Raw genomic sequence first — 21,669 nt, forward strand, 5'->3', positions numbered from 1 at the left:
ACTGAGCATCGCGTAGGATATGTGATATTTGGCACCCAGAGGAGTAGGACACGTAGATCCTATAAGAAGTAAAGACTCTCTAGCAAGGGCCGTCCATACTCTGAGTTTAAACTTTACTTTTTGTGAAATGGTTTATGAAAAACAACACGGCTGCTCCAGGTGAGGCTCGAACTCACAACTTCGGCATGGCTCAGTGCAAGTACTGCTGTATAAGTACCGCGCGCTAACCGATTGCGCCACTGGAGCTCTCTCTTTTCACATCTCCCCAGGTGAGCCATCTACAGCTGACCAAGTAGATGACAGACACTGCTCCATCATTCACTGTGCAAGATCGACTCACATGCTAGCATGTTATCATGACTATTAAAAATACAGTCCAAACGGAATAGATTCTATAATTGTCCTATAACATATGCTCTGTCTATTCAAAACCCCATAGAATTATATCTTGACAGTTCTGACAAAGTCTAGGGAAATCTTATGAATATTTGTAATTAGCACATAGTAAGAATTTCCCAAAAATGAAATGTAGGTCCCTAATTGGGGGAAGACGTGGAATGTGAGATCTTGCCTCAGCTGTTTTTTTTCTTTTTTAGGTACAGTATATTGACACTTCAGTACCTTTTGTGAAGCAAGGTTTCAGATGGGGCTGTAGGGCAGACGAGGTGGCCGAGTGGTTAAGGCGATGGACTGCTAATCCATTGTGCTCTGCACGCGTGGGTTCGAATCCCACCTTCGTCGGAAAGCCATCAGAGTCTCTTTTGATGGCCAGCATTTCTTGTAGTATAATTACACTCTCTTTCAAGACAGAGCCAGGATCCGCTAGATGGGATCATCTGACTGTTCCATTTTAACAAATATGTCAAATAAAGTGAAGTATTTTGTGCGTAATAGAAATTAGATCTTTCATGGAGTTTCCAGAGGATTGCCTTTCACTCACTCCTGGCTTATTAACCAGTTTGGATAAATAGATTGATAAGAAAGCAGCTCTTACTCCTAAAGTTTAGGCCGTCTCAAATGAATGACTGTTAACATATGTCTGCCCCACAGAGACAGATCACTTCTAATAAGTGGGTTCTCTATATGTCACTGATTGCAGACATACTAACTAGAGCTATCGGTATGGTCTTGAATGTGAAAACTCTTATTTTCTCATATGAAAATGTAGTTTTTCATACTTCCAAGAAAAGTGCCTTAAGCATGGTCTTCAATGTGTGCGCGCACGTGGACATTCATATGCAACTACGTTTCCATACAGAGTCTCAAAATCATAGATATATTCATACCTCAGTAAGAATACATGTTGCAATTTACATCCTGCGTGCAGACTGGCCTTGTAGCTCAGTGGCAGAGCACTGGTCTTGTAAACCAGGGGTCATGAGTTCAAGCCTCATCAGGGCCTTTTTACATGAGTCTTTCTGTATGTTGTTTTCAAGTCATTCTTCCCTGGAGTCACACCTTGCTTTATGATTGCTTATTGCCAAGCTTCCCTTTCCTGCTTTCATATTATCAAGAAAATATCATGAAGATCATTGAATTATAAATTATTGCCTCACCCCTTCCGATCGCCTGACGAACGCCTGACAAATGCCATTCTCACCCTGCCGGGCAAAGCCAAATAAGCCATGCATATTTACAGTTCCTTTGAAAGGCAGAGCGAGGACTAGGACCTCTGTTCCGACTGAATCTGCATCCACAGAAAGGATGTTATAAGGCCCTACAAATTTCACCAAGGAGATGTGAAATTCTTCCCCCATAAAATACTTTTTTTCCCAGATACCCCGGCTCTTAGGCAAATGAGGTTACTCCTCAAATCCCCTCCCCCACTCACCATAAATATCCTTCTCTCCTGCTGTCCATTCAAATGATACAAGGTATCTTGTACATAGAGAGAAAGGGAGAATAGGCAGACTTGTGCTTCAAAGATTTGGTGACCTTGGATGGGTGGGTTGAATGAAGAAGTGAACCTGGTTTCTGGGAAAGGAGTATCGAGATGAAGATGAGGAAAAGTGAACATGGACCACATTCATAGGTTAGAGAAATACATTTAATAGGTTGAATGGTTTTGAAAAGTGAACTTCGAGCAGTAATTGTTGTTTTTTAAATTGCAAATAAATTAAAAATGAATGTGGGATTGGAGGCACACTCTGAGCAGAAAAGCACCATAAGCTGCTATGGTGCAACTCAAGATGGTGAATAGAACCTTTAATATGATGATGCTCTTCTTTTGCTAGTTTTTTCGAGTCACCTTTTATTGTAAGTAGCTGATACAGCATTTTTTGCAGCTCTTCAGTTTATGGTTATCATGTGAGAACACTGTTTTCATCATATTTATTATTCTACAAATGTATTTTTAAATGCACTGATGTGGTGCTTGCATGAAATGCAAGATGGCACATCATGGAATGTTTAAACTGAGCATCGCGTAGGATATGTGATATTTGGCACCCAGAGGAGTAGGACACGTAGATCCTATAAGAAGTAAAGACTCTCTAGCAAGGGCAGTCCATACTCTGAGTTTAAACTTTACTTTTTGTGAAATGGTTTATGAAAAACAACACGGCTGCTCCAGGTGAGGCTCGAACTCACAACCTCGGCATGGCTCAGTGCAAGTACTGCTGTATAAGTACCGCGCGCTAACCGATTGTGCCACTGGAGCTCTCTCTTTTCACATCTCCCCAGGTGAGCCATCTACAGCTGACCAAGTAGATGACAGACACTGCTCCATCATTCACTGTGCAAGATCGACTCACATGCTAGCATGTTATCATGACTATTAAAAATACAGTCCAAACGGAATAGATTCTATAATTGTCCTATAACATATGCTCTGTCTATTCAAAACCCCATAGAATTATATCTTGACAGTTCTGACAAAGTCTAGGGGAATCTTATGAATATTTGTAATTAGCACATAGTAAGAATTTCCCAAAAATGAAATGTAGGTCCCTAATTGGGGGAAGACGTGGAATGTGAGATCTTGCCTCAGCTGTTTTTTTTCTTTTTTAGGTACAGTATATTGACACTTCAGTACCTTTTGTGAAGCAAGGTTTCAGATGGGGCGGTAGGGCAGACGAGGTGGCCGAGTGGTTAAGGCGATGGACTGCTAATCCATTGTGCTCTGCACGCGTGGGTTCGAATCCCACCTTCGTCGGAAAGCCATCAGAGTCTCTTTTGATGGCCAGCATTTCTTGTAGTATAATTACACTCTCTTTCAAGACAGAGCCAGGATCCGCTAGATGGGATCATCTGACTGTTCCATTTTAACAAATATGTCAAATAAAGTGAAGTATTTTGTGCGTAATAGAAATTAGATCTTTCATGGAGTTTCCAGAGGATTGCCTTTCACTCACTCCTGGCTTATTAACCAGTTTGGATAAATAGATTGATAAGAAAGCAGCTCTTACTCCTAAAGTTTAGGCCGTCTCAAATGAATGACTGTTAACATATGTCTGCCCCACAGAGACAGATCACTTCTAATAAGTGGGTTCTCTATATGTCACTGATTGCAGACATACTAACTAGAGCTATCAGTATGGTCTTGAATGTGAAAACTCTTATTTTCTCATATGAAAATGTAGTTTTTCATACTTCCAAGAAAAGTGCCTTAAGCATGGTCTTCAATGTGTGCGCGCACGTGGACATTCATATGCAACTACGTTTCCATACAGAGTCTCAAAATCATAGATATATACATACCTCAGTAAGAATACATGTTGCAATTTACATCCTGCGTACAGACTGGCCTTGTAGCTCAGTGGCACAGCACTGGTCTTGTAAACCAGGGGTCATGAGTTCAAGCCTCATCAGGGCCTTTTTACATGAGTCTTTCTGTATGTTGTTTTCAAGTCATTCTTCCCTGGAGTCACACCTTGCTTTAGGATTGCTTATTGCCAAGCTTCCCTTTCCTGCTTTCATATTATCAAGAAAATATCATGAAGATCATTGAATTATAAATTATTGCCTCACCCCTTCCGATCGCCTGACGAACGCCTGACAAACGCCATTCTCACCCTGCCGGGCAAAGCCAAATAAGCCATGCATATTTACAGTTCCTTTGAAAGGCAGAGCGAGGACTAGGACCTCTGTTCCGACTGAATCTGCATCCACAGAAAGGATGTTATAAGGCCCTACAAATATCACCAAGGAGATGTGAAATTCTTCCCCCATAAAATACTTTTTTTCCCAGATACCCCGGCTCTTAGGCAAATGAGGTTACTCCTCAAAACCCCACCCCCACTCACCATAAATATCCTTCTCTCCTGCTGTCCATTCAAATGATACAAGGTATCTTGTACATAGAGAGAAAGGGAGAATAGGCAGACTTGTGCTTCAAAGATTTGGTGACCTTGGATGGGTGGGTTGAATGAAGAAGTGAACCTGGTTTCTGGGAAAGGAGTATCGAGATGAAGATGAGGAAAAGTGAACATGGACCACATTCATAGGTTAGAGAAATACATTTAATAGGTTGAATGGTTTTGAAAAGTGAACTTCGAGCAGTAATTGTTGTTTTTTAAATTGCAAATAAATTAAAAATGAATGTGGGATTGGAGGCACACTCTGAGCAGAAAAGCACCATAAGCTGCTATGGTGCAACTCAAGATGGTGAATAGAACCTTTAATATGATGATGCTCTTCTTTTGCTAGTTTTTTCGAGTCACCTTTTATTGTAAGTAGCTGATACAGCATTTTTTGCAGCTCTTCAGTTTATGGTTATCATGTGAGATCACTGTTTTCATCATATTTATTATTCTACAAATGTATTTTTAAATGCACTGATGTGGTGTTTGCATGAAATGCAAGATGGCACATCATGGAATGTTTAAACTGAGCATCGCGTAGGATATGTGATATTTGGCACCCAGAGGAGTAGGACACGTAGATCCTATAAGAAGTAAAGACTCTCTAGCAAGGGCCGTCCATACTCTGAGTTTAAACTTTACTTTTTGTGAAATGGTTTATGAAAAACAACACGGCTGCTCCAGGTGAGGCTCGAACTCACAACCTCGGCATGGCTCAGTGCAAGTACTGCTGTATAAGTACCGCGCGATAACCGATTGCGCCACTGGAGCTCTCTCTTTTCACATCTCCCCAGGTGAGCCATCTACAGCTGACCAAGTAGATGACAGACACTGCTCCATCATTCACTGTGCAAGATCGACTCACATGCTAGCATGTTATCATGACTATTAAAAATACAGTCCAAACGGAATAGATTCTATAATTGTCCTATAACATATGCTCTGTCTACTCAAAACCCCATAGAATTATATCTTGACAGTTCTGACAAAGTCTAGGGGAATCTTATGAATATTTGTAATTAGCACATAGTAAGAATTTCCCAAAAATGAAATGTAGGTCCCTAATTGGGGGAAGACGTGGAATGTGAGATCTTGCCTCAGCTGTTTTTTTTCTTTTTTAGGTACAGTATATTGACACTTCAGTACCTTTTGTGAAGCAAGGTTTCAGATGGGGCTGTAGGGCAGACGAGGTGGCCTGAGTGGTTAAGGCGATGGACTGCTAATCCATTGTGCTCTGCACGCGTGGGTTCGAATCCCACCTTCGTCGGAAAGCCATCAGAGTCTCTTTTGATGGCCAGCATTTCTTGTAGTATAATTACACTCTCTTTCAAGACAGAGCCAGGATCCGCTAGATGGGATCATCTGACTGTTCTATTTTAACAAATATGTCAAATAAAGTGAAGTATTTTGTGCGTAATAGAAATTAGATCTTTCATGGAGTTTCCAGAGGATTGCCTTTCACTCACTCCTGGCTTATTAACCAGTTTGGATAAATAGATTGATAAGAAAGCAGCTCTTACTCCTAAAGTTTAGGCCGTCTCAAATGAATGACTGTTAACATATGTCTGCCCCACAGAGACAGATCACTTCTAATAAGTGGGTTCTCTATATGTCACTGATTGCAGACATACTAACTAGAGCTATCGGTATGGTCTTGAATGTGAAAACTCTTATTTTCTCATATGAAAATGTAGTTTTTCATACTTCCAAGAAAAGTGCCTTAAGCATGTTCTTCAATGTGTGCGCGCACGTGGACATTCATATGCAACTACGTTTCCATACAGAGTCTCAAAATCATAGATATATTCATACCTCAGTAAGAATACATGTTGCAATTTACATCCTGCGTGCAGACTGGCCTTGTAGCTCAGTGGCAGAGCACTGGTCTTGTAAACCAGGGGTCATGAGTTCAAGCCTCATCAGGGCCTTTTTACATGAGTCTTTCTGTATGTTGTTTTCAAGTCATTCTTCCCTGGAGTCACACCTTGCTTTAGGATTGCTTATTGCCAAGCTTCCCTTTCCTGCTTTCATATTATCAAGAAAATATCATGAAGATCATTGAATTATAAATTATTGCCTCACCCCTTCCGATCGCCTGACGAACGCCTGACAAACGCCATTCTCACCCTGCCGGGCAAAGCCAAATAAGCCATGCATATTTACAGTTCCTTTGAAAGGCAGAGCGAGGACTAGGACCTCTGTTCCGACTGAATCTGCATCCACAGAAAGGATGTTATAAGGCCCTCCAAATATCACCAAGGAGATGTGAAATTCTTCCCCCATAAAATACTTTTTTTCCCAGATACCCCGGCTCTTAGGCAAATGAGGTTACTCCTCGAAACCCCACCCCCACTCACCATAAATATCCTTCTCTCCTGCTGTCCATTCAAATGATACAAGGTATCTTGTACATAGAGAGAAAGGGAGAATAGGCAGACTTGTGCTTCAAAGATTTGGTGACCTTGGATGGGTGGGTTGAATGAAGAAGTGAACCTGGTTTCTGGGAAAGGAGTATCGAGATGAAGATGAGGAAAAGTGAACATGGACCACATTCATAGGTTAGAGAAATACATTTAATAGGTTGAATGGTTTTGAAAAGTGAACTTCGAGCAGTAATTGTTGTTTTTTAAATTGCAAATAAATTAAAAATGAATGTGGGATTGGAGGCACACTTTGAGCAGAAAAGCACCATAAGCTGCTATGGTGCAACTCAAGATGGTGAATAGAACCTTTAATATGATGATGCTCTTCTTTTGCTAGTTTTTTCGAGTCACCTTTTATTGTAAGTAGCTGATACAGCATTTTTTGCAGCTCTTCAGTTTATGGTTATCATGTGAGAACACTGTTTTCATCATATTTATTATTCTACAAATGTATTTTTAAATGCACTGATGTGGTGTTTGCATGAAATGCAAGATGGCACATCATGGAATGTTTAAACTGAGTATCGCGTAGGATATGTGATATTTGGCACCCAGAGGAGTAGGACACGTAGATCCTATAAGAAGTAAAGACTCTCTAGCAAGGGCCGTCCATACTCTGAGTTTAAACTTTACTTTTTGTGAAATGGTTTATGAAAAACAACACGGCTGCTCCAGGTGAGGCTCGAACTCACAACCTCGGCATGGCTCAGTGCAAGTACTGCTGTATAAGTACCGCGCGCTAACCGATTGCGCCACTGGAGATCTCTCTTTTCACATCTCCCCAGGTGAGCCATCTACAGCTGACCAAGTAGATGACAGACACTGCTCCATCATTCACTGTGCAAGATCGACTCACATGCTAGCATGTTATCATGACTATTAAAAATACAGTCCAAACGGAATAGATTCTATAATTGTCCTATAACATATGCTCTGTCTATTCAAAACCCCATAGAATTATATCTTGACAGTTCTGACAAAGTCTAGGGGAATCTTATGAATATTTGTAATTAGCACATAGTAAGAATTTCCCAAAAATGAAATGTAGGTCCCTAATTGGGGGAAGACGTGGAATGTGAGATCTTGCCTCAGCTGTTTTATTTCTTTTTTAGGTACAGTATATTGACACTTCAGTACCTTTTGTGAAGCAAGGTTTCAGAGGGGGCTGTAGGGCAGACGAGGTGGCCGAGTGGTTAAGGCGATGGACTGCTAATCCATTGTGCTCTGCACGCGTGGGTTCGAATCCCACCTTCGTTGGAAAGCCATCAGAGTCTCTTTTGATGGCCAGCATTTCTTGTAGTATAATTACACTCTCTTTCAAGACAGAGCCAGGATCCGCTAGATGGGATCATCTGACTGTTCCATTTTAACAAATATGTCAAATAAAGTGAAGTATTTTGTGCGTAATAGAAATTAGATCTTTCATGGAGTTTCCAGAGGATTGCCTTTCACTCACTCCTGGCTTATTAACCAGTTTGGATAAATAGATTGATAAGAAAGCAGCTCTTACTCCTAAAGTTTAGGCCGTCTCAAATGAATGACTGTTAACATATGTCTGCCCCACAGAGACAGATCACTTCTAATAAGTGGGTTCTCTATATGTCACTGATTGCAGACATACTAACTAGAGCTATCAGTATGGTCTTGAATGTGAAAACTCTTATTTTCTCATATGAAAATGTAGTTTTTCATACTTCCAAGAAAAGTGCCTTAAGCATGGTCTTCAATGTGTGCGCGCACGTGGACATTCATATGCAACTACGTTTCCATACAGAGTCTCAAAATCATAGATATATTCATACCTCAGTAAGAATACATGTTGCAATTTACTTCCTGCGTGCAGACTGGCCTTGTAGCTCAGTGGCAGAGCACTGGTCTTGTAAACCAGGGGTCATGAGTTCAAGCCTCATCAGGGCCTTTTTACATGAGTCTTTCTGTATGTTGTTTTCAAGTCATTCTTCCCTGGAGTCACACCTTGCTTTAGGATTGCTTATTGCCAAGCTTCCCTTTCCTGCTTTCATATTATCATGAAGATCATTGAATTATAAATTATTGCCTCACCCCTTCCGATCGCCTGACGAACGCCTGACAAATGCCATTCTCACCCTGCCGGGCAAGCCCTGCCGGGCAAAGCCAAATAAGCCATGCATATTTACAGTTCCTTTGAAAGGCAGAGCGAGGACTAGGACCTCTGTTCCGACTGAATCTGCATCCACAGAAAGGATGTTATAAGGCCCTACAAATTTCACCAAGGAGATGTGAAATTCTTCCCCCATAAAATACTTTTTTTCCCAGATACCTCGGCTCTTAGGCAAATGAGGTTACTCCTCAAAACCCCACCCCCACTCACCATAAATATCCTTCTCTCCTGCTGTCCATTCAAATGATACAAGGTATCTTGTACATAGAGAGAAAGGGAGAATAGGCAGACTTGTGCTTCAAAGATTTGGTGACCTTGGATGGGTGGGTTGAATGAAGAAGTGAACCTGGTTTCTGGGAAAGGAGTATCGAGATGAAGATGAGGAAAAGTGAACATGGACCACATTCATAGGTTAGAGAAATACATTTAATAGGTTGTATGGTTTTGAAAAGTGAACTTCGAGCAGTAATTGTTGTTTTTTAAATTGCAAAGAAATTAAAAATGAATGTGGGATTGGAGGCACACTCTGAGCAGAAAAGCACCATAAGCTGCTATGGTGCAACTCAAGATGGTGAATAGAACCTTTAATATGATGATGCTCTTCTTTTGCTAGTTTTTTCGAGTCACCTTTTATTGTAAGTAGCTGATACAGCATTTTTTGCAGCTCTTCAGTTTATGGTTATCATGTGAGAACACTGTTTTCATCATATTTATTATTCTACAAATGTATTTTTAAATGCACTGATGTGGTGTTTGCATGAAATGCAAGATGGCACATCATGGAATGTTTAAACTGAGCATCGCGTAGGATATGTGATATTTGGCACCCAGAGGAGTAGGACACGTAGATCCTATAAGAAGTAAAGACTCTCTAGCAAGGGCCGTCCATACTCTGAGTTTAAACTTTACTTTTTGTGAAATGGTTTATGAAAAACAACACGGCTGCTCCAGGTGAGGCTCGAACTCACAACCTCAGCATGGCTCAGTGCAAGTACTGCTGTATAAGTACCGCGCGCTAACCGATTGCGCCACTGGAGCTCTCTCTTTTCACATCTCCCCAGGTGAGCCATCTACAGCTGACCAAGTAGATGACAGACACTGCTCCATCATTCACTGTGCAAGATCCACTCACATGCTAGCATGTTATCATGACTATTAAAAATACAGTCCAAACGGAATAGATTCTATAATTGTCCTATAACATATGCTCTGTCTATTCAAAACCCCATAGAATTATATCTTGACAGTTCTGACAAAGTCTAGGGGAATCTTATGAATATTTGTAATTAGCACTTAGTAAGAATTTCCCAAAAATGAAATGTAGGTCCCTAATTGGGGGAAGACGTGGAATGTGAGATCTTGCCTCAGCTGTTTTTTTTCTTTTTTAGGTACAGTATATTGACACTTCAGTACCTTTTGTGAAGCAAGGTTTCAGATGGGGCTGTAGGGCAGACGAGGTGGCCGAGTGGTTAAGGCGATGGACTGCTAATCCATTGTGCTCTGCACACGTGGGTTCGAATCCCACCTTCGTCGGAAAGCCATCAGAGTCTCTTTTGATGGCCAGCATTTCTTGTAGTATAATTACACTCTCTTTCAAGACAGAGCCAGGATCCGCTAGATGGGATCATCTGACTGTTCTATTTTAACAAATATGTCAAATAAAGTGAAGTATTTTGTGCGTAATAGAAATTAGATCTTTCATGGAGTTTCCAGAGGATTGCCTTTCACTCACTCCTGGCTTATTAACCAGTTTGGATAAATAGATTGATCAGAAAGCAGCTCTTACTCCTAAAGTTTAGGCCGTCTCAAATGAATGACTGTTAACATATGTCTGCCCCACAGAGACAGATCACTTCTAATAAGTGGGTTCTCTATATGTCACTGATTGCAGACATACTAACTAGAGCTATCGGTATGGTCTTGAATGTGAAAACTCTTATTTTCTCATATGAAAATGTAGTTTTTCATACTTCCAAGAAAAGTGCCTTAAGCATGGTCTTCAATGTGTGCGCGCACGTGGACATTCATATGCAACTACGTTTCCATACAGAGTCTCAAAATCATAGATATATTCATACCTCAGTAAGAATACATGTTGCAATTTACATCCTGCGTGCAGACTGGCCTTGGAGCTCAGTGGCAGAGCACTGGTCTTGTAAACCAGGGGTCATGAGTTCAAGCCTCATCAGGGCCTTTTTACATGAGTCTTTCTGTATGTTCTTTTCAAGTCATCCTTCCCTGGAGTCACACCTTGCTTTAGGATTGCTTATTGCCAAGCTTCCCTTTCCTGCTTTCATATTATCAAGAAAATATCATGAAGATCATTGAATTATAAATTATTGCCTCACCCCTTCCGATCGCCTGACGAACGCCTGACAAATGCCATTCTCACCCTGCCGGGCAAAGCCAAATAAGCCATGCATATTTACAGTTCCTTTGAAAGGCAGAGCGAGGACTAGGACCTCTGTTCCGACTGAATCTGCATCCACAGAAAGGATGTTTAAGGCCCTACAAATTTCACCAAGGAGATGTGAAATTCTTCCCCCATAAAATACTTTTTTTCCCAGATACCCCGGCTCTTAGGCAAATGAGGTTACTCCTCAAAACCCCACCCCCACTCACCATAAATATCCTTCTCTCCTGCTGTCCATTCAAATGATACAAGGTATCTTGTACATAGAGAGAAAGGGAGAATAGGCAGACTTGTGCTTCAAAGATTTGGTGACCTTGGATGGGTGGGTTGAATGAAGAAGTGAACCTGGTTTCTGGGAAAGGAGTATCGAGATGAAGATGAGGAAAAGTGAACATGGACCACATTCATAGGTTAGAGAAATACATTTAATAGGTTGAATGGTTTTGAAAAGTGAACTTCGAGCAGTAATTGTTGTTTTTTAAATTGCAAAGAAATTAAAAATGAATGTGGGATTGGAGGCACACTCTGAGCAGAAAAGCACCATAAGCTGCTATGGTGCAACTCAAGATGGTGAATACAACCTTTAATATGATGATGCTCTTCTTTTGCTAGTTTTTTCAAGTCACCTTTTATTGTAAGTAGCTGATACAGCATTTTTTGCAGCTCTTCAGTTTATGGTTATCATGTGAGAACACTGTTTTCATCATATTTATTATTCTACAAATGTATTTTTAAATGCACTGATGTGGTGTTTGCATGAAATGCAAGATGGCACATCATGGAATGTTTAAACTGAGCATCGCGTAGGATATGTGGTATTTGGCACCCAGAGGAGTAGGACACGTAGATCCTATAAGAAGTAAAGACTCTCTAGCAAGGGCCGTCCATACTCTGAGTTTAAACTTTACTTTTTGTGAAATGGTTTATGAAAAACAACACGGCTGCTCCAGGTGAGGCTCGAACTCACAACCTCGGCATGGCTCAGTGCAAGTACTGCTGTATAAGTACCGCGCGCTAACCGATTGCGCCACTGGAGCTCTCTCTTTTCACATCTCCCCAGGTGAGCCATCTACAGCTGACCAAGTAGATGACAGACACTGCTCCATCATTTACTGTGCAAGATCGACTCACATGCTAGCATGTTATCATGACTATTAAAAATACAGTCCAAACGGAATAGATTCTATAATTGTCCTATAACATATGCTCTGTCTATTCAAAACCCCATAGAATTATATCTTGACAGTTCTGACAAAGTCTAGGGGAATCTTATGAATATTTGTAATTAGCACATAGTAAGAATTTCCCAAAAATGAAATGTAGGTCCCTAATTGGGGGAAGACGTGGAATGTGAGATCTTGCCTCAGCTGTTTTTTTTCTTTTTTAGTTACAGTATATTGACACTTCAGTACCTTTTGTGAAGCAAGGTTTCAGATGGGGCTGTAGGGCAGACGAGGTGGCCGAGTGGTTAAGGCAATGGACTGCTAATCCATTGTGCTCTGCACGCGTGGGTTCGAATCCCACCTTCGTCGGAAAGCCATCAGAGTCTCTTTTGATGGCCAGCATTTCTTGTAGTATAATTACACTCTCTTTCAAGACAGAGCCAGGATCCGCTAGATGGGATTATCTGACTGTTCCATTTTAACAAATATGTCAAATAAAGTGAAGTATTTTGTGCGTAATAGAAATTAGATCTTTCATGGAGTTTCCAGAGGATTGCCTTTCACTCACTCCTGGCTTATTAACCAGTTTGGATAAATAGATTGATAAGAAAGCAGCTCTTACTCCTAAAGTTTAGGCCGTCTCAAATGAATGACTGTTAACATATGTCTGCCCCACAGAGACAGATCACTTCTAATAAGTGGGTTCTCTATATGTCACTGATTGCAGACATACTAACTAGAGCTATCGGTATGGTCTTGAATGTGAAAACTCTTATTTTCTCATATGAAAATGTAGTTTTTCATACTTCCAAGAAAAGTGCCTTAAGCATGGTCTTCAATGTGTGCGCGCACGTGGACATTCATATGCAACTACGTTTCCATACAGAGTCTCAAAATCATAGATATATTCATACCTCAGTAAGAATACATGTTGCAATTTACATCCTGCGTGCAGACTGGCCTTGTAGCTCAGTGGCAGAGCACTGGTCTTGTAAACCAGGGGTCATGAGTTCAAGCCTCATCAGGGCATTTTTACATGAGTCTTTCTGTATGTTGTTTTCAAGTCATTCTTCCCTGGAGTCACACCTTGCTTTAGGATTGCTTATTGCCAAGCTTCCCTTTCCTGCTTTCATATTATCAAGAAAATATCATGAAGATCATTGAATTATAAATTATTGCCTCACCCCTTCCGATCGCCTGACGAACGCCTGACAAACGCCATTCTCACCCTGCCGGGCAAAGCCAAATAAGCCATGCATATTTACAGTTCCTTTGAAAGGCAGAGCGAGGACTAGGACCTCTGTTCCGACTGAATCTGCATCCACAGAAAGGATGTTATAAGGCCCTACAAATTTCACCAAGGAGATGTGAAATTCTTCCCCCATAAAATACTTTTTTTCCCAGATACCCCGGCTCTTAGGCAAATGAGGTTACTCCTCAAAACCCCTCCCCCACTCACCATAAATATCCTTCTCTCCTGCTGTCCATTCAAATGATACAAGGTATCTTGTACATAGAGAGAAAGGGAGAATAGGCAGACTTGTGCTTCAAAGATTTGGTGACCTTGGATGGGTGGGTTGAATGAAGAAGTGAACCTGGTTTCTGGGAAAGGAGTATCGAGATGAAGATGAGGAAAAGTGAACATGGACCACATTCATAGGTTAGAGAAATACATTTAATAGGTTGAATGGTTTTGAAAAGTGAACTTCGAGCAGTAATTGTTGTTTTTTAAATTGCAAAGAAATTAAAAATGAATGTGGGATTGGAGGCACTCTCTGAGCAGAAAAGCACCATAAGCTGCTATGGTGCAACTCCAGATGGTGAATAGAACCTTTAATATGATGATGCTCTTCTTTTGCTAGTTTTTTCGAGTCACCTTTTATTGTAAGTAGCTTATACAGCATTTTTTGCAGCTCTTCAGTTTATGGTTATCATGTGAGAACACTGTTTTCATCATATTAATTATTCTACAAATGTATTTTTAAATGCACTGAAGTGGTGTTTGCATGAAATGCAAGATGGCACATCATGGAATGTTTAAACTGGGCATCGCGTAGGATATGTGATATTTGGCACCCAGAGGAGTAGGACACGTAGATCCTATAAGAAGTAAAGACTCTCTAGCAAGGGCCGTCCTTACTCTGAGTTTAAACTTTACTTTTTGTGAAATGGTTTATGAAAAACCACACGGCTGCTCCAGGTGAGGCTCGAACTCACAACCTCGGCATGGCTCAGTGCAAGTACTGCTGTATAAGTACTGCACGCTAACCAATTGCGCCACTGGAGCTCACTCTTTTCACATCTCCCCAGGTGAGCCATCTAGAGCTGACCAAGTAGATGACAGACACTGCTCCATCATTCACTGTGCAAGATCGACTCACATGCTAGCATGTTATCATGACTAATAAAAATACAGTCCAAACGGAATAGATTCTATAATTGTCCTATAACATATGCTCTGTCTATTCAAAACCCCATAGAATTATATCTTGACAGTTCTGACAAAGTCTAGGGGAATCTTATGAATATTTGTAATTAGCACATAGTAAGAATTTCCCAAAAATGAAATGTAGGTCCCTAATTGGGGGAAGACGTGGAATGTGAGATCTTGCCTCAGCTGTTTTTTTTCTTTTTACGTACAGTATATTGACACTTCAGTACCTTTTGTGAAGCAAGGTTTCAGATGGGGCTGTAGGGCAGACGAGGTGGCCGAGTGGTTAAGGCGATGGACTGCTAATCCATTGTGCTCTGCACGCGTGGGTTCGAATCCCACCTTCGTCGGAAAGCCATCAGAGTCTCTTTTGATGGCCAGCATTTCTTGTAGTATAATTACACTCTCTTTCAAGACAGAGCCAGGATCCGCTAGATGGGATCATCTGACAGTTCCATTTTAACAAATATGTCAAATAAAGTGAAGTATTTTGTGCGTAATAGAAATTAGATCTTTCATGGAGTTTCCAGAGGATTGCCTTTCACTCACTCCTGGCTTATTAACCAGTTTGGATAAATAGATTGATAAGAAAGCAGCTCTTACTCCTAAAGTTTAGGCCGTCTCAAATGAATGACTGTTAACATATGTCTGCCCCACAGAGACAGATCACTTCTAATAAGTGGGTTCTCTATATGTCACTGATTGCAGACATACTAACTAGAGCTATCAGTATGGTCTTGAATGTGAAAACTCTTATTTTCTCATATGGAAATGTAGTTTTTCATACTTCCAAGAAAAGTGCCTTAAGCATGGTCTTCAATGTGTGCGCGCACGTGGACATTCATATGCAACTACGTTTCCATACAGAGTCTCAAAATCATAGATATATTCATACCTCAGTAAGAATACATGTTGCAATGTACATCCTGCGTGCAGACTGGCCTTGTAGCTCAGTGGCAGAGCACTGGTCTTGTAAACCAGGGGTCATGAGTTCAAGCCTCATCAGGGCCTTTTTACATGAGTCTTTCTGTATGTTGTTTTCAAGTCATTCTTCCCTGGAGTCACACCTTGCTTTAGGATTGCTTATTGCCAAGCTTCCCTTTCCTGCTTTCATATTATCAAGAAAATATCATGAAGATCATTGAATTATAAATTATTGCCTCACCCCTTCCGATCGCCTGACGAACGCCTGACAAATGCCATTCTCACCCTGCCGGGCAAAGCCAAATAAGCCATGCATATTTACAGTTCCTTTGAAAGGCAGAGCGAGGACTAGGACCTCTGTTCCGACTGAATCTGCATCCACAGAAAGGATGTTATAAGGCCCTACAAATTTCACCAAGGAGATGTGAAATTCTTCCCCCATAAAATACTTTTTTTCCCAGATACCCCGGCTCTTAGGCAAATTAGGTTACTCCTCAAAACCCCACCCCCACTCACCATAAATATCCTTCTCTCCTGCTGTCCATTCAAATGATACAAGGTATCTTGTACATAGAGAGAAAGGGAGAATAGGCAGACTTGTGCTTCAAAGATTTGGTGACCTTGGATGGGTGGGTTGAATGAAGAAGTGAACCTGGTTTCTGGGAAAGGAGTATCGAGATGAAGATGAGGAAAAGTGAACATGGACCACATTCATAGGTTAGAGAAATACATTTAATAGGTTGAATGGTTTTGAAAAGTGAACTTCGAGCAGTAATTGTTGTTTTTTAAATTGCAAAGAAATTAAAAATGAATGTGGGATTGGAGGCACACTCTGAGCAGAAAAGCACCATAAGCTGCTATGGTGCAACTCAAGATGGTGAATAGAACCTTTAATATGATGATGCTCTTCTTTTGCTAGTTTTTTCGAGTCACCTTTTATTGTAAGTAGCTGATACAGCATTTTTTGCAGCTCTTCAGTTTATGGTTATCATGTGAGAACACTGTTTTCATCATATTTATTATTCTACAAATGTATTTTTAAATGCACTGATGTGGTGTTTGCATGAAATGCAAGATGGCACATCATGGAATGTATAAACTGAGCATCGCGTAGGATATGTGATATTTGGCACCCAGAGGAGTAGGACACGTAGATCCTATAAGAAGTAAAGACTCTCTAGCAAGGGCCGTCCATACTCTGAGTTTAAACTTTACTTTTTGTGAAATGGTTTATGAAAAACAACACGGCTGCTCCAGGTGAGGCTCGAACTCACAACCTCGGCATGGCTCAGTGCAAGTACTGCTGTATAAGTACCGCGCGCTAACCGATTGCGCCACTGGAGCTCTCTCTTTTCACATCTCCCCAGGTGAGCCATCTACAGCTGACCAAGTAGATGACAGACACTGCTCCATCATTCACTGTGCAAGATCGACTCACATGCTAGCATGTTATCATGACTATTAAAAATACAGTCCAAACGGAATAGATTCTATAATTGTCCTATAACATATGCTCTGTCTATTCAAAACCCCATAGAATTATATCTTGACAGTTCTGACAAAGTCTAGGGGAATCTTATGAATATTTGTAATTAGCACATAGTAAGAATTTCCCAAAAATGAAATGTAGGTCCCTAATTGGGGGAAGACGTGGAATGTGAGATCTTGCCTCAGCTGTTTTTTTTCTTTTTTAGGTACAGTATATTGACACTTCAGTACCTTTTGTGAAGCAAGGTTTCAGATGGGGCTGTAGGGCAGACGAGGTGGCCGAGTGGTTAAGGCGATGGACTGCTAATCCATTGTGCTCTGCACGCGTGGGTTCAAATCCCACCTTCGTCGGAAAGCCGTCAGAGTCTCTTTTGATGGCCAGCATTTCTTGTAGTATAATTACACTCTCTTTCAAGACAGAGCCAGGATCCGCTAGATGGGATCATCTGACTGTTCTATTTTAACAAATATGTCAAATAAAGTGAAGTATTTTGTGCGTAATAGAAATTAGATCTTTCATGGAGTTTCCAGAGGATTGCCTTTCACTCACTCCTGGCTTATTAACCAGTTTGGATAAATAGATTGATAAGAAAGCAGCTCTTACTCCTAAAGTTTAGGCCGTCTCAAATGAATGACTGTTAACATATGTCTGCCCCACAGAGACAGATCACTTCTAATAAGTGGGTTCTCTATATGTCACTGATTGCAGACATACTAACTAGAGCTATCGGTATGGTCTTGAATGTGAAAACTCTTATTTTCTCATATGAAAATGTAGTTTTTCATACTTCCAAGAAAAGTGCCTTAAGCATGGTCTTCAATGTGTGCGCGCACGTGGACATTCATATGCAACTACGTTTCCATACAGAGTCTCAAAATCATAGATATATTCATACCTCAGTAAGAATACATGTTGCAATTTACATCCTGCGTGCAGACTGGCCTTGTAGCTCAGTGGCAGAGCACTGGTCTTGTAAACCAGGGGTCATGAGTTCAAGCCTCATCAGGGCCTTTTTACATGAGTCTTTCTGTATGTTGTTTTCAAGTCATTCTTCCCTGGAGTCACACCTTGCTTTAGGATTGCTTATTGCCAAGCTTCCCTTTCCTGCTTTCATATTATCAAGAAAATATCATGAAGATCATTGAATTATAAATTATTGCCTCACCCCTTCCGAACGCCTGACAAACGCCATTCTCACCCTGTCGGGCAAAGCCAAATAAGCCATGCATATTTACAGTTCCTTTGAAAGGCAGAGCGAGGACTAGGACCTCTGTTCCGACTGAATCTGCATCCACAGAAAGGATGTTATAAGGCCCTACAAATTTCACCAAGGAGATGTGAAATTCTTCCCCCATAAAATACTTTTTTTCCCAGATACCTCGGCTCTTAGGCAAATGAGGTTACTCCTCAAAACCCCACCCCCACTCACCATAAATATCCTTCTCTCCTGCTGTCCATTCAAATGATACAAGGTATCTTGTACATAGAGAGAAAGGGAGAATAGGCAGACTTGTGCTTCAAAGATTTGGTGACCTTGGATGGGTGGGTTGAATGAAGAAGTGAACCTGGTTTCTGGGAAAGGAGTATCGAGATGAAGATGAGGAAAAGTGAACATGGACCACATTCATAGGTTAGAGAAATACATTTAATAGGTTGAATGGTTTTGAAAAGTGAACTTCGAGCAGTAATTGTTGTTTTTTAAATTGCAAAGAAATTAAAAATGAATGTGGGATTGGAGGCACACTCTGAGCAGAAAAGCACCATAAGCTGCTATGGTGCAACTCAAGATGGTGAATAGAACCTTTAATATGATGATGCTCTTCTTTTGCTAGTTTTTTTCGAGTCACCTTTTATTGTAAGTAGCTGATACAGCATTTTTTGCAGCTCTTCAGTTTATGGTTATCATGTGAGAACACTGTTTTCATCATATTTATTATTCTACAAATGTATTTTTAAATGCACTGATGTGGTGTTTGCATGAAATGCAAGATGGCACATCATGGAATGTTTAAACTGAGCATCGCGTAGGATATGTGATATTTGGCACCCAGAGGAGTAGGACACGTAGATCCTATAAGAAGTAAAGACTCTCTAGCAAGGGCCGTCCATACTCTGAGTTTAAACTTTACTTTTTGTGAAATGGTTTATGAAAAACAACACGGCTGCTCCAGGTGAGGCTCGAACTCACAACCTCGGCATGGCTCAGTGCAAGTACTGCTGTATAAGTACCGCGCGCTAACCGATTGCGCCACTGGAGCTCTCTCTTTTTACATCTCCCCAGGTGAGCCATCTACAGCTGACCAAGTAGATGACAGACACTGCTCCATCATTCACTGTGCAAGATCGACTCACATGCTAGCATGTTATCATGACTATTAAAAATACAGTCCAAACGGAATAGATTCTATAATTGTCCTATAACATATGCTCTGTCTATTCAAAACCCCATAGAATTATATCTTGACAGTTCTGACAAAGTCTAGGGGAATCTTATGAATATTTGTAATTAGCACATAGTAAGAATTTCCCAAAAATGAAATGTAGGTCCCTAATTGGGGGAAGACGTGGAATGTGAGATCTTGCCTCAGCTGTTTTTTTACTTTTTTAGGTACAGTATATTGACACTTCAGTACCTTTTGTGAAGCAAGGTTTCAGATGGGGCTGTAGGGCAGACAAGGTGGCCGAGTGGTTAAGGCGATGGACTGCTAATCCATTGTGCTCTGCACGCGTGGGTTCGAATCCCACCTTCGTCGGAAAGCCATCAGAGTCTCTTTTGATGGCCAGCATTTCTTGTAGTATAATTACACTCTCTTTCAAGACAGAGCCAGGATCCGCTAGATGGGATCATCTGACTGTTCTATTTTAACAAATATGTCAAATAAAGTGAAGTATTTTGTGCGTAATAGAAATTAGATCTTTCATGGAGTTTCCAGAGGATTGCCTTTCACTCACTCCTGGCTTATTAACCAGTTTGGATAAATAGATTGATAAGAAAGCAGCTCTTACTCCTAAAGTTTAGGCCGTCTCAAATGAATGACTGTTAACATATGTCTGCCCCACAGAGACAGATCACTTCTAATAAGTGGGTTCTCTATATGTCACTGATTGCAGACATACTAACTAGAGCTATCGGTATGGTCTTGAATGTGAAAACTCTTATTTTCTCATATGAAAATGTAGTTTTTCATACTTCCAAGAAAAGTGCCTTAAGCATGGTCTTCAATGTGTGCGCGCACGTGGACATTCATATGCAACTACGTTTCCATACAGAGTCTCAAAATCATAGATATATTCATACCTCAGTAAGAATACATGTTGCAATTTACATCCTGCATGCAGACTGGCCTTGTAACTCAGTGGCAGAGCACTGGTCTTGTAAACCAGGGGTCATGAGTTCAAGCCTCATCAGGGCCTTTTTACATGAGTCTTTCTGTATGTTGTTTTCAAGTCATTCTTCCCTGGAGTCACACCTTGCTTTAGGATTGCTTATTGCCAAGCTTCCCTTTCCTGCTTTCATATTATCATGAAGATCATTGAATTATAAATTATTGCCTCACCCCTTCCGAACGCCTGACAAACGCCATTCTCACCCTGCCGGGCAAAGCCAAATAAGCCATGCATATTTACAGTTCCTTTGAAAGGCAGAGCGAGGACTAGGACCTCTATTCCGACTGAATCTGCATCCACAGAAAGGATGTTATAAGGCCCTACAAATTTCACCACAGAAAGGATGTTATAAGGCCCTACAAATTTCACCAAGGAGATGTGAAATTCTTCCCCCATAAAATACTTTTTTTCCCAGATATCCCGGCTCTTAGGCAAATGAGGTTACTCCTCAAAACCCCACCCCCACTCACCATAAATATCCTTCTCTCCTGCTGTCCATTCAAATGATACAAGGTATCTTGTACATAGAGAGAAAGGGAGAATAGGCAGACTTGTGCTTCAAAGATTTGGTGACCTTGGATGGGTGGGTTGAATGAAGAAGTGAACCTGGTTTCTGGGAAAGGAGTATCGAGATGAAGATGAGGAAAAGTGAACATGGACCACATTCATAGGTTAGAGAAATACATTTAATAGGTTGAATGGTTTTGAAAAGTGAACTTCGAGCAGTAATTGTTGTTTTTTAAATTGCAAATAAATTAAAAATGAATGTGGGATTGGAGGCACACTCTGAGCAGAAAAGCACCATAAGCTGCTATGGTGCAACTCAAGATGGTGAATAGAACCTTTAATATGATGATGCTCTTCTTTTGCTAGTTTTTTCGAGTCACCTTTTATTGTAAGTAGCTGATACAGCATTTTTTGCAGCTCTTCAGTTTATGGTTATCATGTGAGAACACTGTTTTCATCATATTTATTATTCTACAAATGTATTTTTAAAT

General features: G+C 40.8%; 17 non-coding genes across 17 annotated transcripts; 11 read left to right on the forward strand and 6 right to left on the reverse strand.

Annotated features, from left to right (window-relative positions):
* Window positions 1–151: 151 nt before the first annotated feature.
* Window positions 152–246, reverse strand: TRNAI-UAU (transfer RNA isoleucine (anticodon UAU)). The gene is made up of 2 exons: window positions 209–246; window positions 152–187 (listed from the first exon to the last, which is right to left on the reverse strand). It is a non-coding gene; the product is annotated as a tRNA-Ile (tRNA).
* A 413-nt stretch (window positions 247–659) lies between these two features.
* On the forward strand, window positions 660–741 carry TRNAS-GCU (transfer RNA serine (anticodon GCU)). Its single transcript has one exon. It is a non-coding gene; the product is annotated as a tRNA-Ser (tRNA).
* A 589-nt stretch (window positions 742–1,330) lies between these two features.
* TRNAT-UGU (transfer RNA threonine (anticodon UGU)) lies at window positions 1,331–1,402 on the forward strand. The gene has a single exon. It is a non-coding gene; the product is annotated as a tRNA-Thr (tRNA).
* Window positions 1,403–2,564: 1,162 nt separating this feature from the next.
* On the reverse strand, window positions 2,565–2,659 carry TRNAI-UAU (transfer RNA isoleucine (anticodon UAU)). The gene is made up of 2 exons: window positions 2,622–2,659; window positions 2,565–2,600 (listed from the first exon to the last, which is right to left on the reverse strand). It is a non-coding gene; the product is annotated as a tRNA-Ile (tRNA).
* A 413-nt stretch (window positions 2,660–3,072) lies between these two features.
* Window positions 3,073–3,154, forward strand: TRNAS-GCU (transfer RNA serine (anticodon GCU)). Its single transcript has one exon. It is a non-coding gene; the product is annotated as a tRNA-Ser (tRNA).
* A 3,003-nt stretch (window positions 3,155–6,157) lies between these two features.
* TRNAT-UGU (transfer RNA threonine (anticodon UGU)) lies at window positions 6,158–6,229 on the forward strand. The gene has a single exon. It is a non-coding gene; the product is annotated as a tRNA-Thr (tRNA).
* Window positions 6,230–8,570: 2,341 nt separating this feature from the next.
* Window positions 8,571–8,642, forward strand: TRNAT-UGU (transfer RNA threonine (anticodon UGU)). Its single transcript has one exon. It is a non-coding gene; the product is annotated as a tRNA-Thr (tRNA).
* Window positions 8,643–9,807: 1,165 nt separating this feature from the next.
* Window positions 9,808–9,902, reverse strand: TRNAI-UAU (transfer RNA isoleucine (anticodon UAU)). The gene is made up of 2 exons: window positions 9,865–9,902; window positions 9,808–9,843 (listed from the first exon to the last, which is right to left on the reverse strand). It is a non-coding gene; the product is annotated as a tRNA-Ile (tRNA).
* Window positions 9,903–10,315: 413 nt separating this feature from the next.
* Window positions 10,316–10,397, forward strand: TRNAS-GCU (transfer RNA serine (anticodon GCU)). The gene has a single exon. It is a non-coding gene; the product is annotated as a tRNA-Ser (tRNA).
* Window positions 10,398–12,219: 1,822 nt separating this feature from the next.
* TRNAI-UAU (transfer RNA isoleucine (anticodon UAU)) lies at window positions 12,220–12,314 on the reverse strand. The gene is made up of 2 exons: window positions 12,277–12,314; window positions 12,220–12,255 (listed from the first exon to the last, which is right to left on the reverse strand). It is a non-coding gene; the product is annotated as a tRNA-Ile (tRNA).
* Window positions 12,315–12,727: 413 nt separating this feature from the next.
* Window positions 12,728–12,809, forward strand: TRNAS-GCU (transfer RNA serine (anticodon GCU)). Its single transcript has one exon. It is a non-coding gene; the product is annotated as a tRNA-Ser (tRNA).
* Window positions 12,810–15,139: 2,330 nt separating this feature from the next.
* On the forward strand, window positions 15,140–15,221 carry TRNAS-GCU (transfer RNA serine (anticodon GCU)). Its single transcript has one exon. It is a non-coding gene; the product is annotated as a tRNA-Ser (tRNA).
* Window positions 15,222–15,810: 589 nt separating this feature from the next.
* TRNAT-UGU (transfer RNA threonine (anticodon UGU)) lies at window positions 15,811–15,882 on the forward strand. Its single transcript has one exon. It is a non-coding gene; the product is annotated as a tRNA-Thr (tRNA).
* A 1,162-nt stretch (window positions 15,883–17,044) lies between these two features.
* TRNAI-UAU (transfer RNA isoleucine (anticodon UAU)) lies at window positions 17,045–17,139 on the reverse strand. Its single transcript has 2 exons — window positions 17,102–17,139; window positions 17,045–17,080 (listed from the first exon to the last, which is right to left on the reverse strand). It is a non-coding gene; the product is annotated as a tRNA-Ile (tRNA).
* A 413-nt stretch (window positions 17,140–17,552) lies between these two features.
* On the forward strand, window positions 17,553–17,634 carry TRNAS-GCU (transfer RNA serine (anticodon GCU)). The gene has a single exon. It is a non-coding gene; the product is annotated as a tRNA-Ser (tRNA).
* A 589-nt stretch (window positions 17,635–18,223) lies between these two features.
* On the forward strand, window positions 18,224–18,295 carry TRNAT-UGU (transfer RNA threonine (anticodon UGU)). The gene has a single exon. It is a non-coding gene; the product is annotated as a tRNA-Thr (tRNA).
* Window positions 18,296–19,447: 1,152 nt separating this feature from the next.
* TRNAI-UAU (transfer RNA isoleucine (anticodon UAU)) lies at window positions 19,448–19,542 on the reverse strand. Its single transcript has 2 exons — window positions 19,505–19,542; window positions 19,448–19,483 (listed from the first exon to the last, which is right to left on the reverse strand). It is a non-coding gene; the product is annotated as a tRNA-Ile (tRNA).
* Window positions 19,543–21,669: the final 2,127 nt, after the last annotated feature.

The sequence above is a fragment of the Triturus cristatus genome, chromosome 12 (assembly GCF_964204655.1).
Source record: "Triturus cristatus chromosome 12, aTriCri1.1, whole genome shotgun sequence".
Taxonomy (NCBI): domain Eukaryota; kingdom Metazoa; phylum Chordata; class Amphibia; order Caudata; family Salamandridae; genus Triturus; species Triturus cristatus.